General features: G+C 41.2%; 1 protein-coding gene across 12 annotated transcripts in view; it reads left to right on the forward strand.

Annotated features, from left to right (window-relative positions):
* Positions 1-13,297, forward strand: part of UTRN (utrophin) — a 945,243-nt gene that overhangs the window by 630,127 nt on the left and 301,819 nt on the right. The gene's annotated exons all lie outside the window — the stretch shown is intronic.

Below are 13,297 nucleotides of genomic sequence, written 5' to 3' on the forward strand. Positions count from 1 at the left end.
ATACCCGGAAGAAACGCAGAGGGAGCATGTCAGCTCCCTCGGCGTGGATCGGGCCAGATGTCGGGGCCTCGTTCTAAAGTAAGTATTTCATAATTAGTTAGTATACGGTGCATACTAGCTCATTATGCCTTTTGCTTTGCAGGTTTAAAAAAAGAAAAAAAAAATTGCGGGTTTACTACCGCTTTAAGACACTTTTAAAATTGGAGTCACTATTGTATAAATGTGCCTTGCAAATATGCAGGATTGTTATATCAATGAAAGTACTTTCTGTCTTCATTGTCTTTTAAAAAAGAACACCAACAAAAGTATAGATTTAGTAGAGTTGGAAAGGTTTAGAACTTCTGTCAGGTTTTAATTACTGTTTGTGTCTACACCCTGGAAATTTCTCTTTACTTCATATTCCTGGAACACATGGAAGTGAGGAGGAGTTCCTCCGGTGGGGACATAGATTAGGAAAAGAAAAAATATTTATTTTATGGTTGGGTGGTGAAAGGTTGGAACCTCTGTCACATTTATAGTGCCTGCTGAGAAGATATTTGTTTCATTTCCTGGGTATCAGTTATATCCAACATAAGTATCTGAAGTGTAAAAAAAATATATATATATTTTTTACTTTCGTCAAACCAAGCTTAATGCCGCGTGCACACGATCTGACTTTTCGACAGCATAGGTCCGACGGAAAAAACAAATCCGTCAGACAATTCGATCGTGTGTGGGCTCCATTGGACCTTTGCTGTCCAAAAATCTGACGGACTTTAGAAATAGAACATGTTTCAAATTTTTTGGCCGGACCTCCGCCGGACCCAGTTCCTATCGAGAAATGCATTCCTGTGTATGTTAGTCCGACTGAAAAAAACTGACAGGACAGCTAGGACAGCTATTGGCTACTGTCTATGAACTTCCTTATTCTAGTCCGGTCGTATGTCATAATGTTCGAATCCGTCAGACTTTGGTGTGATTGTGTGTGTCCAAGTCCGTTCATTTGGAAAGTTCGTTGGAACTCTGCCGAAAGTCCGTCGGGAAGACCATCTGACCTAGTCCGTCGAAAAGTATGGTCGTGTGTACGCGGCATAAGACAATTTTTTTTTCTGAATACTGTTTTGTCACCAGGACAGGAAGTGAGTAGAAAGCTCTCCAAGAGTACTTGTATAACAATAAAAACTTGTATTTATTGATTTAAGTAAGGGTTGGAATCTCTCTAAAAACTTTTCCTGCTGTCTAGAGCCGACGATGATTAGACTCTCTGCCAGTCCCTTCTGAAACGGCTGAGATTCGAACCATGTATGGGCAGGCTGATTGTACCTATGTTGATCGATCAATCAACTTGGGTACAACCAGTCTGTCGGAGTTTTCATTCAATTACTGCCAGTGGCTATAGCCACTGGCAATAATTACTGTGTGTTCTTCTGGGATCTCCTGGGACTGCTCCCCCTTGCCAGGAGAACAAAATAGCCCCATGGCAGGGATTCCCCCATCAACACTGACTGTGCGTGATTTTCTTTTCTGCAACCCATCTATGGCTGGCTGGCTTAGGTCTCCACTCTACACAACAGCCAGTACAGTAAGGAATTGTATTTTACAGTATTCAGATCATTAAATTATGAATTCTGATTGGTCATTGTGAGCCACTTTGCTATTTGTCAAGTTAATAAGTCTGTATTAGTAAAAAATGCAGTAAATTATGGCAGTTTTTCTTGATAAATTACTTTGCCATGTTGTATATGAGATCATTGGAATAAAATGTAAAAGGAAAAAGCTGGGCCAGCAGAACATAGCTTTGTATTTCTAATTTGTACTCAATAGACTTGTCAAGGTCAAATGGCTTGTCTGGTTTTGTTATTTAAATACCCCTTCTAGATTGTAAGCTCTAATGAGCAGGGCCCTCTGATCCCTCCTGTATTGTATCCTGTATTTGTATTGTAAGTGTACTGGCCTCATGTTGTAAAGCACTGCGCAAACTGTTGGCGCTATATAAATCTTGTATAATAATAATAATAATAATAATAGGAGCATATTTACTCTGATATTAGCACTGGACTAATTCTTGTACGCAAACTTCATGTACAGTATATCTGAAGCATACAAATAACTGCCCGATCTGGTCTGCCTGCTGTAAAAGTGGTACTGTTCTGTAGGTGACTTTGGATAACAAAAGTGGCCTTTTTAAAACATAGTTCTCCTAAGATTGGGATTAGTTGCCTCTACTGCACAAACCTAATGATATCTATGCTGTGAACAAGCATATGAAGGGCTATACTAATACTAATGGTAGGATCACATTTAGCAAAGCACTTATTTGCACATGACGAAGTGTTTCCCATCATAGTTGGAATGAACTACTCCAGGAACGTTAATGCAGGAGTGTGTGGATTACTGTAAGCACAACTAATCACTACATTATAGAGCTCTCTTTTTCTAACTCATGCTAAAACAAAAATTCTGACATTTGCTTGGCTTACTTCATTAGTTAGGTATGTGCCGTTATCACATTCTTTTGATGCTTATCAGTGTAATTATTCTTCTGGATCTTTAGCTGAAGGTTGATGTCTGTGTGTCTCTTTCCAAGTTGCCTAGTCATTTTAATGTTAAAGTCTGAGTGGCTTGCTTTATTCTTTTTTCCTCCAAAGTGTACCCAAAATAAAGCCAGACAAATACTTAATGGCAAAAAGTGATGGAAGTTTATTGAATGATTCCAAACATTTAAATCCCAACTGAGCCACCATAACATTAAAACAAGTCATGAGAGAAGTTATTGTTATTTTCTTTGGAGGGCAGATGTATACATGGTGGAGTTTTACCCTATAGGCACTCAAGAGTACAGCTATGCACTTTGGAACTTCTGCAGTCATCTGTCAAGGTTGTAGAGGACAAAGTCTAATTTTGACATAGAGGTAGTCTATATACCAGTGCCAAGCCCAGACTGTGCTTGCTTCTGTTAAACCAGTTACTAATAAGGCCTGTTCTTTTAATCACTTTGGAAGAAACATTAAATGTCCAGTTCACTTCTAGTCTAGTCAAATTGTTTTCAAGCCATGCTGAAGGGGGTACCTTTGGACCTCTGAAACACATTGTCTACTTTTTGGATTATAGCTGCTCTGCCCCATTGATTTCAATGGGCAGGAGCTGTGTATACACCGCTCCAAAGATGCTGCTAGCAGGACTTTTTTTTACCATTCTGCTAGTGCACCGCTCCAGCGTGAAAGCTCTCGGGGCTTTCACACTGGAGAAACAGCAGCGGCTGTTTCAGGGCGCTTTGCAGGTGCTATTTTTTAGCGCTGTAGTGCCTGCAAAGCACCCCAGTGTGAAAGGGGTCTAAGTGAATAATAGGAAATTCCTCCCTGCCACAGAGATCCCACTTTAACAGCACAGTCATCGCAGCACTAACCCCTACCAGTAACAGTGTCCCCACTCAGCAAGTCTCTCTCTCACTCTGGCTGTCTTTATCATGACACTAGACACCACTTATTAGTTCCATCTCCTCTCAGCCTCACCTTGACTCCAGTCCATGGATCAAACTCCCACAGGCTGTTAGGGAATCCTCCATCTGTTAGGGTAACCCCTTCCCTAACCACTGCACCTGACCTCCATCCACTCCCCTAACTACCATTCTTGAACTCAGTCCCCACCCTCTCCCCTAACCATCACACCTCACTTCAATACCCACCTCCTCCCCTAACCACTGCGCTTGATCCCCACTACCTCTTTTATAACCACCATAACTGACCCTCATCCCCACCCCCTTCCCTATCCACTGTGCTTGACCTCTAGCCCCCTATGGAAGGGAATGGGATGGAAGTCAGGTGGTTTAGATATAGAGGGAATTGGGGTCAAGCACAGTGGATAGGGTTAGGGGTGGGGTTTGGGTGTCAGGTGCAGAGGTTAGGGAAGGTTTGGGGTCAGGTGTGGTGGTTAGGGGTGGTGGACAGGTATAGTGTTTAAAGGATGTGAATAGGATCAGGTGTGCTGGTTAGTAGAGAGAGTGGAGATGAGGTCATGCACGTTTCTTAGACAAGTTGTCAGGTGTAGTGGGTAGGGATTGTGGGTAAAGTGTGGAGATTAAGGCCAGGTACAACAATAAGAGGAGGGGGTGAATATGTGGGTCAGATACATTTTTAGTGGAGAAAAAGAGTGTCAGGCATGGTTGTTAGTGGGTGAAAATGGGGGGGGGGGGGGCAGGTGTGGTGGTTAAAGTAGGGGATGGGGTTCAGGTGCAGTGTTTAGGGGAGTGAGTAGGGTTAAGCATGGTTGTTAGAGGAGGGGTTGGGAATTGGGGGCAGGCATAGTACTAAGAGTAGGGATGGGGTCAGGAGCAGTGTTTAGCGGAGGTGTAAAGATGGCCATCAGGAGCAGTGGTTAGGAAAGGCAGTCAGGATAGGGGGTCAATTGTGTTGGTTGGTTAGGGGGCGCTTAAGGTCAGGAGCTGTGGTTTGGGAAAGGGTGGGGATGGAGGTTAGGTGTAGTATTTAAGGGAGGGAGCTGTGGGAATATGAGTAAGGGGTGGTGGCTAGATGGGGTGGGTATGGGGCTTAGGGGAGGGGAAGGGGATGTGATCAGGTGTGGTGGTTAGGGGAGGGGTGAGAACAGAGTGAAGAGGTGGAGATGGGGGTTAGGTGTGGTGGTTAGCAGAGGGGGTGAGGACGGGAGTCAGATACACAGGGTACAGATTACAGAAGTGCATACTGCACAGGGTGCAGAATTGGCAGAGAGATCAGGAGTGAGTGTCACAAATGATGCAGGACTCAGAATGGCATGTTGCATCTAGTGTAGAACTCCGAAGTACAAATTAAACAGGGTGCAGAGCTCAGGAATGGGTATTGCATAGGTAACAGAGATCAGGAGTGCATATTGCACGAGCAAAAGAACTCGCACATGGCAAAAGGCATACGTATGCCATAGTCCTTGTGCACACACAAATGGGGTTGATTTACTGAAATTGGAAAGTGCAAAATCTGGTGCAGCTCTGCATAAAAACCGATCAGCTTCCAGGTTTTTTTTTTTTTTCAAAGCTTAATTGAACAATCTGAACAAGAGAAATTTGAGGTTGTAAGATTTAATCTTCAGCCAGTATGTATTTTTAGGACTGTCATAAAATTACTAGAGCTAATATAAAATAAGGACATTGAAAGGTGACAATGGAGAGGATTTTTTTTTAATATATATTATATAATCCTAATCTATATATCTTGACAGGTGAGAAAACTGTGCAGTCATTTGCTTGTCGGGCTCAAATGAACATATACTATAAATCACATCGGGGTTAGTTTACTAAAATTGTAGACTGCAAAATCTGATGCAGCTCTGCATACAAACCAATCAGCTTCCAGGCTATTTTGTCAAAGCTTAATTGAACAAGCTGAAGTTAAAAGCTGATTGGCTACTGTGCACAGCTGCACCAGATTTAGCATTCTCCAGGTTTAGTAAATCAACCCCAATATGTTTTTATTTCTATGCCACAAAAGAGAGTCTGAGGCTGGGTTCACACATGTACGGTGCGAATTCCAGCTCCGTTTTCTCTGCGAAGAGAAAAAAGAGCTGTTCAGCGGTTCCTCCCCGTTGTTGAGCAGGGAGAGGGGGGAGAAGGGGGAAGTGTAGTGAGGAGAAGGAGAGAATTCACGTTCTGATTTGCAGATGCGTTCCCATAAGAAGATAATGTGCTTGTAATTCGCACAGCAATGCCCAGAAAAGGCACACGTTTTTTGGGCAATGCGCAGTGTGAATGCAACGCATATATGTGAACCAGATGCATTCAAATGAATGTATTTAATAATGTCCTACAAGTTGGATGCAGTGTAAGCCACATCTAATTCGCATATGTGTGAACGGGGCCTTACGGATACGCTTCTAACCTTGTTCTGAAAACAAAAATTGTCCAACAGTTATGCTGACCATTTGGCCTTAATAATTTCAGTCACTGAAATGAGATTGAACTTTTTTCTAGGAATCGACGAGTGGATATGTTGGAGACTTTATCCTGATTCATGCCCCACATACATTCCAATGACCCAAAACTGTGAACAGTTTAAGTAGGTGGAAACCTGTGTGATTTTCACTTTCAGATCTGTTCCTTCAAAGCAAGGTGCTTATCCTGTAGCATTTCTAGCGCAGCAGAACGTTGCAGATATGTGGACTGGCTGTACACAGGGAGATTGTTTTTAACATCCTGCACTTCTGCTTGATCCACAGTTTGGCACTCTGCCACGTCCTTGCTTACCTCAACATGTATATTCAAGCTAGGTTAGCTTTGGTTGTAATTTTTGTCTATGTCTCTAATTGACCCCGTTTGGCGCAAGAGAGAGCAATATGGGAAAAATGCAACATTTCTAATACCCAGGAATTATGCACATATTATAACTGCTGAAATCTGGCAGCAATGCTTTGATGTCACCATTAGATTAGCCCACTGCCAGGAAATGTGTCTAAGGAGTGGTAGATTGATGGAAGTAGTATTTAGCAGAGTAGTAGAAGTTAAGTCAGATGGGGATTTCATGCTCTACTTCAAAGAAGAGAAAACAAATCTGATATGGAAATTTCATTGACACAGTTAATAGCACAATTATTTAGCCATGTGGTATTTATCAGTTTCACTTTTTTTGTCAGGGGCTGTGACAGATTTATTTTACAGAGTTTTAAGGGTATTTGGTATGTGGTATTCATGGTATGAGGAAATGTATTTATATTCATGCATACATTGCCTTACTAATATATGAAGAATGTTTTTTTTTTTTTTTTTTTTTTACATTTCACCACATTTAAAGTGGAATTACAGCTTAAAGGGGTTGTAAAGACAGAAGGTTTAAAAAAAAAAAAAAAAACCTGTGTGTGGCAGCCCCCCAGTTACCTACCTGAGCCCCTCCAGCGATGTCGATGATCACCTCAGCCATCCAGGACACTCCTCCTGATTGGCTGAGACAAAGCAACAGCACTGTTGGCTCCCACAGCTGTCAATCAAAGTCAGTCAGCCAATCAGGGGAGAGAGTGGGCGGAGCCAGGTCGGGCTCGTGTTTGAAAGGATATACGGAGCTCTGACTCCGCTTGGGTGTCCCCTGTAGCAAGCTGCTGGCTATGGGGCACTCAAAGGAGGGAGGGGCTAGGAGCAGCAAAGAGGGACCTGAGAAGAGGAGGATCGAGGCTGCTCTGTGCAAAACCAACTGCACAGAGAAGGTAAATATAACATGTTTGTTATTTAAAGCGGAGTTCCACCGAAAAGTGGAACGTCTGCTCATCGGATTCCTTCCCCCCTCTGGTGCCACAATTGGCCCCTTTCAGGGGGAGGGAGGTGCAGATAGCTGTATAATACAGGTATCTGCACCCACTTCCAGGAATAGACTCCACGCCCCTTCCCATCCCCCCCCCCGCTGTCTCCTGGGAAACACAGATCACAAGAGATAGCGGGGACCACTTACGATGCACAGCGCGATGCAATGCTTCACTTCCTGATTCCCTCAATAAGAATGGCAGCGGCAGCAGCTGAGAGATGAGCGATTGCTCGGCTTCGGCTGCCGACAACGCTGGACCCTGGGACAGGTAAGTGTCCATTTATTAAAAGTCAGCAGCCGCAGTATTTGTAGCTGCTGGCTTTTAATATATATTTTTTTTTAGGTGGACTCCCTCTTTAAAAAAATAAATAAAATAGCCTTTAAAATCACTTTAATCCTAACTACTCTTGAAACTGCGACCTGGGATAAGTGTGTGGGCTGCTCAGGCTTGATAGGGAGGAGGTATGTATGCATCTACAGCTGCTGCTAGAGCGCTGACAGGGGTTGGAGCCTGTTTAAAAGATATAGGACGTTTTGAGAGGTACCAGAAAAGGAACACTGTATAATTTTATGAAGTTCAATTTAGTACAAATATATTACAAAATTAAAAATGAGTACAAGATAAAAACAAGAAAATTGGAGCTCACATTGATATAACCACACAATCTATATAAAATATTGCATCCCTATTACTGCTAAATCAGGTCAATGTTTCGCTTTATGCTTCCTCAGGACCTTATTTCTTTGACTGTAATCAGAGGGTTTCTGTGTAAAAGAGAAAGGAGGGAAACATCATGTTCCAAAAATGGATATGAAATGCAGCAAAACAATTTTAATATAGTCCCCATATGTAGTATGGAGAACAGTGTAGGGGTTGGAGCCTGTCCTGGACAAGAAAGAAAGGGTGACCCCTGGAAGTCGCACATCTATGGTGTCCTGCTGCAATGAATGGATAGAGTGGCAACCTCAGCCTGGACTCCTACCAGGCCATGCCCCCAACACATTTCACTCCACCCCCGCAAAGATATATACACTTACCTATTTTCAGTCTACTCTGGCAGGCTGTGATGGCCAGTGGTGGCTGCAGGGGAGAGAGCATTTCACAGCCGAAGCGGTGACGTCACCCATAGTCTTCAGAAGCCCATCCATTGTCGGCACTCTCTCCTCATTCCTGCAGCTACGTTGACTGACACAGGGGAGCGGGATCATATGACTGAACTGGAGCAGCCTGAAAATAGGTAAGTATACAGATCTTTCTAATGTAGGTTAGTAAACATAGGTGTTATGGGAGGGGACAGTTTTAAGAGTAGTTAGGATTAATGTGGAATTTCAGTCTAGCTAGCTACACTTACACCCACCTACATTCTAAGCCTATTCTATCCAACCCTGTAAAGAAAATATCTGTTTACTTACCTATTCTGAAGCCACTCCAGGACATGGCTGGATTGCTAGGTAAAAATAAAGAGAAAAAAATCTAAAAAAAATAAAATTGATGCTGCCACCATACCTGAGCATTGGTAAGCTGCAATATACAGTATATTGCATTATTGGTTTTTAGATATTCTTTTAAATGGCCCAAATCTGACCTCCCTAGGTGGCAATAATAAGCATTGCTACAGCAACAATATTGAATTCCATTGTTTTAGGAAACTTTCAATTAGCTAGATCTGATCTGCCAAATAATAACATTGGCAGAGTTTCACTGTGGGTGTCAATGCTCCAGCAGTTCATTGGAGGATGGGCACATGGGATCCCCACATATTGTTAAAGAGATATCCGCCAATTCATAAGAATCTTTAGAATAAGTGATGACAACACATGTATGTAATGCTTTATCTGGACAAGGAAATTCAGTGTTTTGTATGTATCTTCAATACTATGTACAGTAGTAAAATAATAAATACCTTATGTTTGTATTTCTTTTTAGTAAGGTAAAAATAAAATATATTTGAAAATGTTATATCTCCCACTTGCAGTTAGCAGATGGTACACTTTTTGGCACTTTTTTTTAACCACTGCTGCTGAGCTATTTACTACTATGCTCTGAATAGCCTGTATAAACTGATATACTACTATTCAGGTCAATTTAAAAAAACACCAATAATTCTGGGCAAAGACAAATAGTAATGGGACCAGCAGAGGTGGCCAGGAAGTGAATGGCTGACACTGAAAATAAACTTTCTAACTTGTGTGTAAAGCCCCGTACACGGGGGCAGAATGTTGGTAGACATTTGCTGGTACAAAAAATGCCAGCCAACATGTGTATGTTGGTCTGTCTGATAGAAGCCGGCCTTCTGTCAGATATGCATGCTGTAAAACCAGCAGCCGACCAACTCCCAGTCAGAGTTCTCAGCCAATGGCAGAGCATGCTGATCGCAGTGTTCTGGCGGGGGGGGGGGGGGCGTCCCCCTGTCAGAACACAGCAGCTCAGCAGGGGAGATCACTCGACTAACCTCGCATGGTTAGTACAGCGGCTCCTGAACGGAGCTGTCTGCTTTTTTCCGTGCAACCCCTGGGATTGCATGAAAAAAACACTGTAGTGTGTACCAGGCTTAAAGCATCTGCCATCGGGTGTGCTGATGATAAAAAGAAGCAAGGACACACAATTAGCTCCTCAACTGCAAGTGACATATTGATATTAGAACTAATTGCTTTGTCACACTAAACATAGTGTTTCGATCCAAGGGTATGTACTGTTCTGGTTTCTAGACATGTTTATTGGCAACTTGAAATCGATTTTTGATTACTGTTGGAATTAAATGCATCTTTCCTAGAATCAGAGTTCTGAAAAAAAAAAAACACACGGGGAAAGGGCATTAGCTTAATATGGGTTGCGGTACAGTGTGTATATGTGATAATGTGTGCAGTTTGGCAGTACTGCAAAGGATGTGTACCATATTGTTCTACTTTCAATGTAAAGGGACAAATAGGTGTGAGATATTTTATTGGTTATAATTGCATTGTTATGAATACAATAAACCTTTAGGGGTTGCAATAAGTGGTACCAGTAATCACTGTTGTTTTTGCTTACGTAATTACTGCAGAGCCGTATAGCTTTTCATTTTGACATAGGCCAAACAAAAAGTAAGCAGGCTTACTTAGTAGAAAGCCTAGAATGTTTGGCAGAAGCTGTGTTCCAATATGATAATGACTCCAAACACACCTCTAAGCCCTACACATGGTCGGACATTCCAACAACAAAATCCGTCGGATTTTGTCCGACGGATTTTGTCCGAAACTGGTATTGCATACACATGATCAGACAAAGTTGTTGGAAAATCCAATCATTCATAACGTAATGATGTTATTTAGTTACGACGGGACTATGTTCAGGCTAGTAGCCAATAGCTTTGGTCTAGGAATTTGTTCTGAGCATGCGTGGCACTTTGTCTGATCGGAATTCTACAAACGATTGGACAAAATCTGATCGGATCATGTTGTCAGAAAATTTTTACATCCAGCTCTCAAACTTTGTTGGTCAGACATTCCGACAGAAAAAGTCAGATGAAGCCCACACACGGTCGGATTATCCGACAACGCGGTCCAATCGCACATTTTCCGTCGGAATGTCCGACCGTGTGTACAAGGGCTAAGACGACCGCTGCCTTGCTGAAGAAGCTGAGGGTAAAAGTAATGGACTGGCCAAGCATGTTTCCAGGCCTAAACCCTATTGAGCATCTGTGGGGCATCCTCAACTGGAAAGTGGAGGAGCGCAAGGTCTCTAACATACACCTGCTCTGTGATGTCGTCATGGAGGAGTGTAAGAGGACTCCAGTGGCAACCTGTGAAGCTCTGGTGAACTCCATGCCAAAGAGGGTTAAGGCAGTGCTGGAAAATAATGGTGGCCACACAAAATATTGACACATTGGGCCCAATTTGGACATTTTCACTTAGGTGTGTACTCACTTTTGTTTCCAGCAGTTTAGACATTAATGGTGTTGAGTTATTTTGAGGGGACAGCACATTTACACTGTTATACAAGCTGCACACTCAGTACTTTACATTGTAGCAAAGTGTCATTTTTTCAGTGTTGTCACATGAAAAGATAAAATATTTACAAAAATGTGAGGGGTGTACTCACTTTTGTGAGATACTGCATCTCCATTTTACTGACATGGAATTGTGTAATATGTAGTTCAATGTATAGTACTGCTGAAATCTTCAAGAAACGTAATACCCTAAATGCTTTCGAACTTCAAAGAAAAACTTTGCGATCAGTTATGTTATGTTGAATCACAATTAATGTAAACTAATTAACTAACATTTCAATAAATGGGACAGCTGACTGATTTTCAACAGATAAATAGCATTTTAACAATGTTTTCTCTGAAAGCATGAAAATACATAATCATATCTCCTTTTTCCTTCCCCTTTTTTGTCACGAGCTGGAAAACATTATTGGTCTCTAAACTCTACTGATCGCTAAACATTAGTTTGTCTATCAGAGCTGCAGCTGTTGAGTCATGTCAAACAAATCTGCATGATGTGTAATTTCAACGTTTTTTGTGCTGGACATTTAGCTGAAAGTATAACATGCAGGATCAGGCATGCTACTAAAACGTACAAATAAATTGAACACATTTAATTATACTATAGGCAAAAAATTTAAGTAATTGCCAATAACATTTTTTTCATCCACACTAGAAAAGTGACAGCTGGGATCTTAGTGGTTGATCTATAAAACTCATTTTTTTTCTCTATGTTTCATTAGTATTTGTATTGTTCCATACAAAGCATAATGCAAAATGTGTTTTGCAAAACTATTACATTTGACTATCAAAGAAGGAGGTCGCAGCATTGACTCGTTGGCAACAGAGCAATGTTGGTTGAATCTATCCGTGTGGGCAGATTTAGAAGAAACATTCAATAAAATTGCTATGCCTGACTTCACAGAGGTTTATAAATGTAAAACACACAGTATAGCTGTCCATACTTCACGCACATACACTTCATACTGAGCACAATATCTCCAATCTACAGCCCTGAGGATAAGCTATGGTCTCAGCAGCATTTTATCTGGTCTTCCAAACTGGTAACCATCATTCTATCAGATGAAAATGAAAGGTCATTATCATTTTTTTTATTTATTTCAAGCAGCAGAGACTAGGAGAAGTGGCATATTGTATGTGTTTGCTATTCAAGTGTGTCTGTTTGGCAATTCAGGGCATTTTTCATTTTATAAGGAGCAATTTTTTATTTTTTTATAATTACTGTAAGTTCTTGTATTTTTACACCCATTGATTCAATTTGGTTGTCCTACCACCTTTACCTGTCATCATGTGACATTGGCCATAAACAGAATTATAGGATTGTGCGAGGAATTTTTGGGAATGACTGAAACTATGTGCTGTAAGGGGTAAAAATTGTAACTAAAACTTTAACAACAACAACATTGGAAATAAGAATAAATTATTCGAACCTACTTTAGTTTCCATGTCTTTGGTTAAAATATGAACATTATGTGAACCTGTCAGCAGCTCTGAAGAAAATAGGTAAAAAATAAGGCATTTCAGAACCTTCCCCATCTTCATAAACCCGAGTGAGAGACCATAGAACACATACTATATACGATCGTGAAAAAAAAAATGTGAATTAAGTGTGTGTATAGCCAAAACATTTTTTTTTCCTAGTTTTGGATAAAGTAGAAAGGGTTAACACCATTTATTGTTTTGTTGTCTGTGTCCTGTTAGGGAGATTTCCCTTCACTGCCTTTCTCATAAATGCAACCGGAAGTGAGAGGAAAATGCTGTAATATGAGAGAAATTGCCCTCTTAAGACAACTAGCTCCAGAACAAGTATTAGAAGATTTAACCTCACATCCTGTTCTGTTGACAACGTTGAAATTTTTATTTCCCATCAATTTCTGTCTTAGGAACAATGGTCCTAGGAACGTTAAGAGAGGGTTAACCAACTTAGCCAGGACACAGACAGCAAATTAAAAACCTAGTTCTATCTCCAACTAAAAGAACAAGTCTTGGCTCTGTAATAACCCATAATAATTGTCAGTCTTATAAATAAAATTGCAATTTTAGTTCTTTGTG

Source organism: Lithobates pipiens, unplaced genomic scaffold (genome assembly GCF_037356315.1).
Source record: "Lithobates pipiens isolate NorthernLeopardFrog02 unplaced genomic scaffold, aLitPip1_a1.2 Scaffold_18, whole genome shotgun sequence".
NCBI classification, from domain to species: Eukaryota; Metazoa; Chordata; class Amphibia; order Anura; family Ranidae; genus Lithobates; species Lithobates pipiens.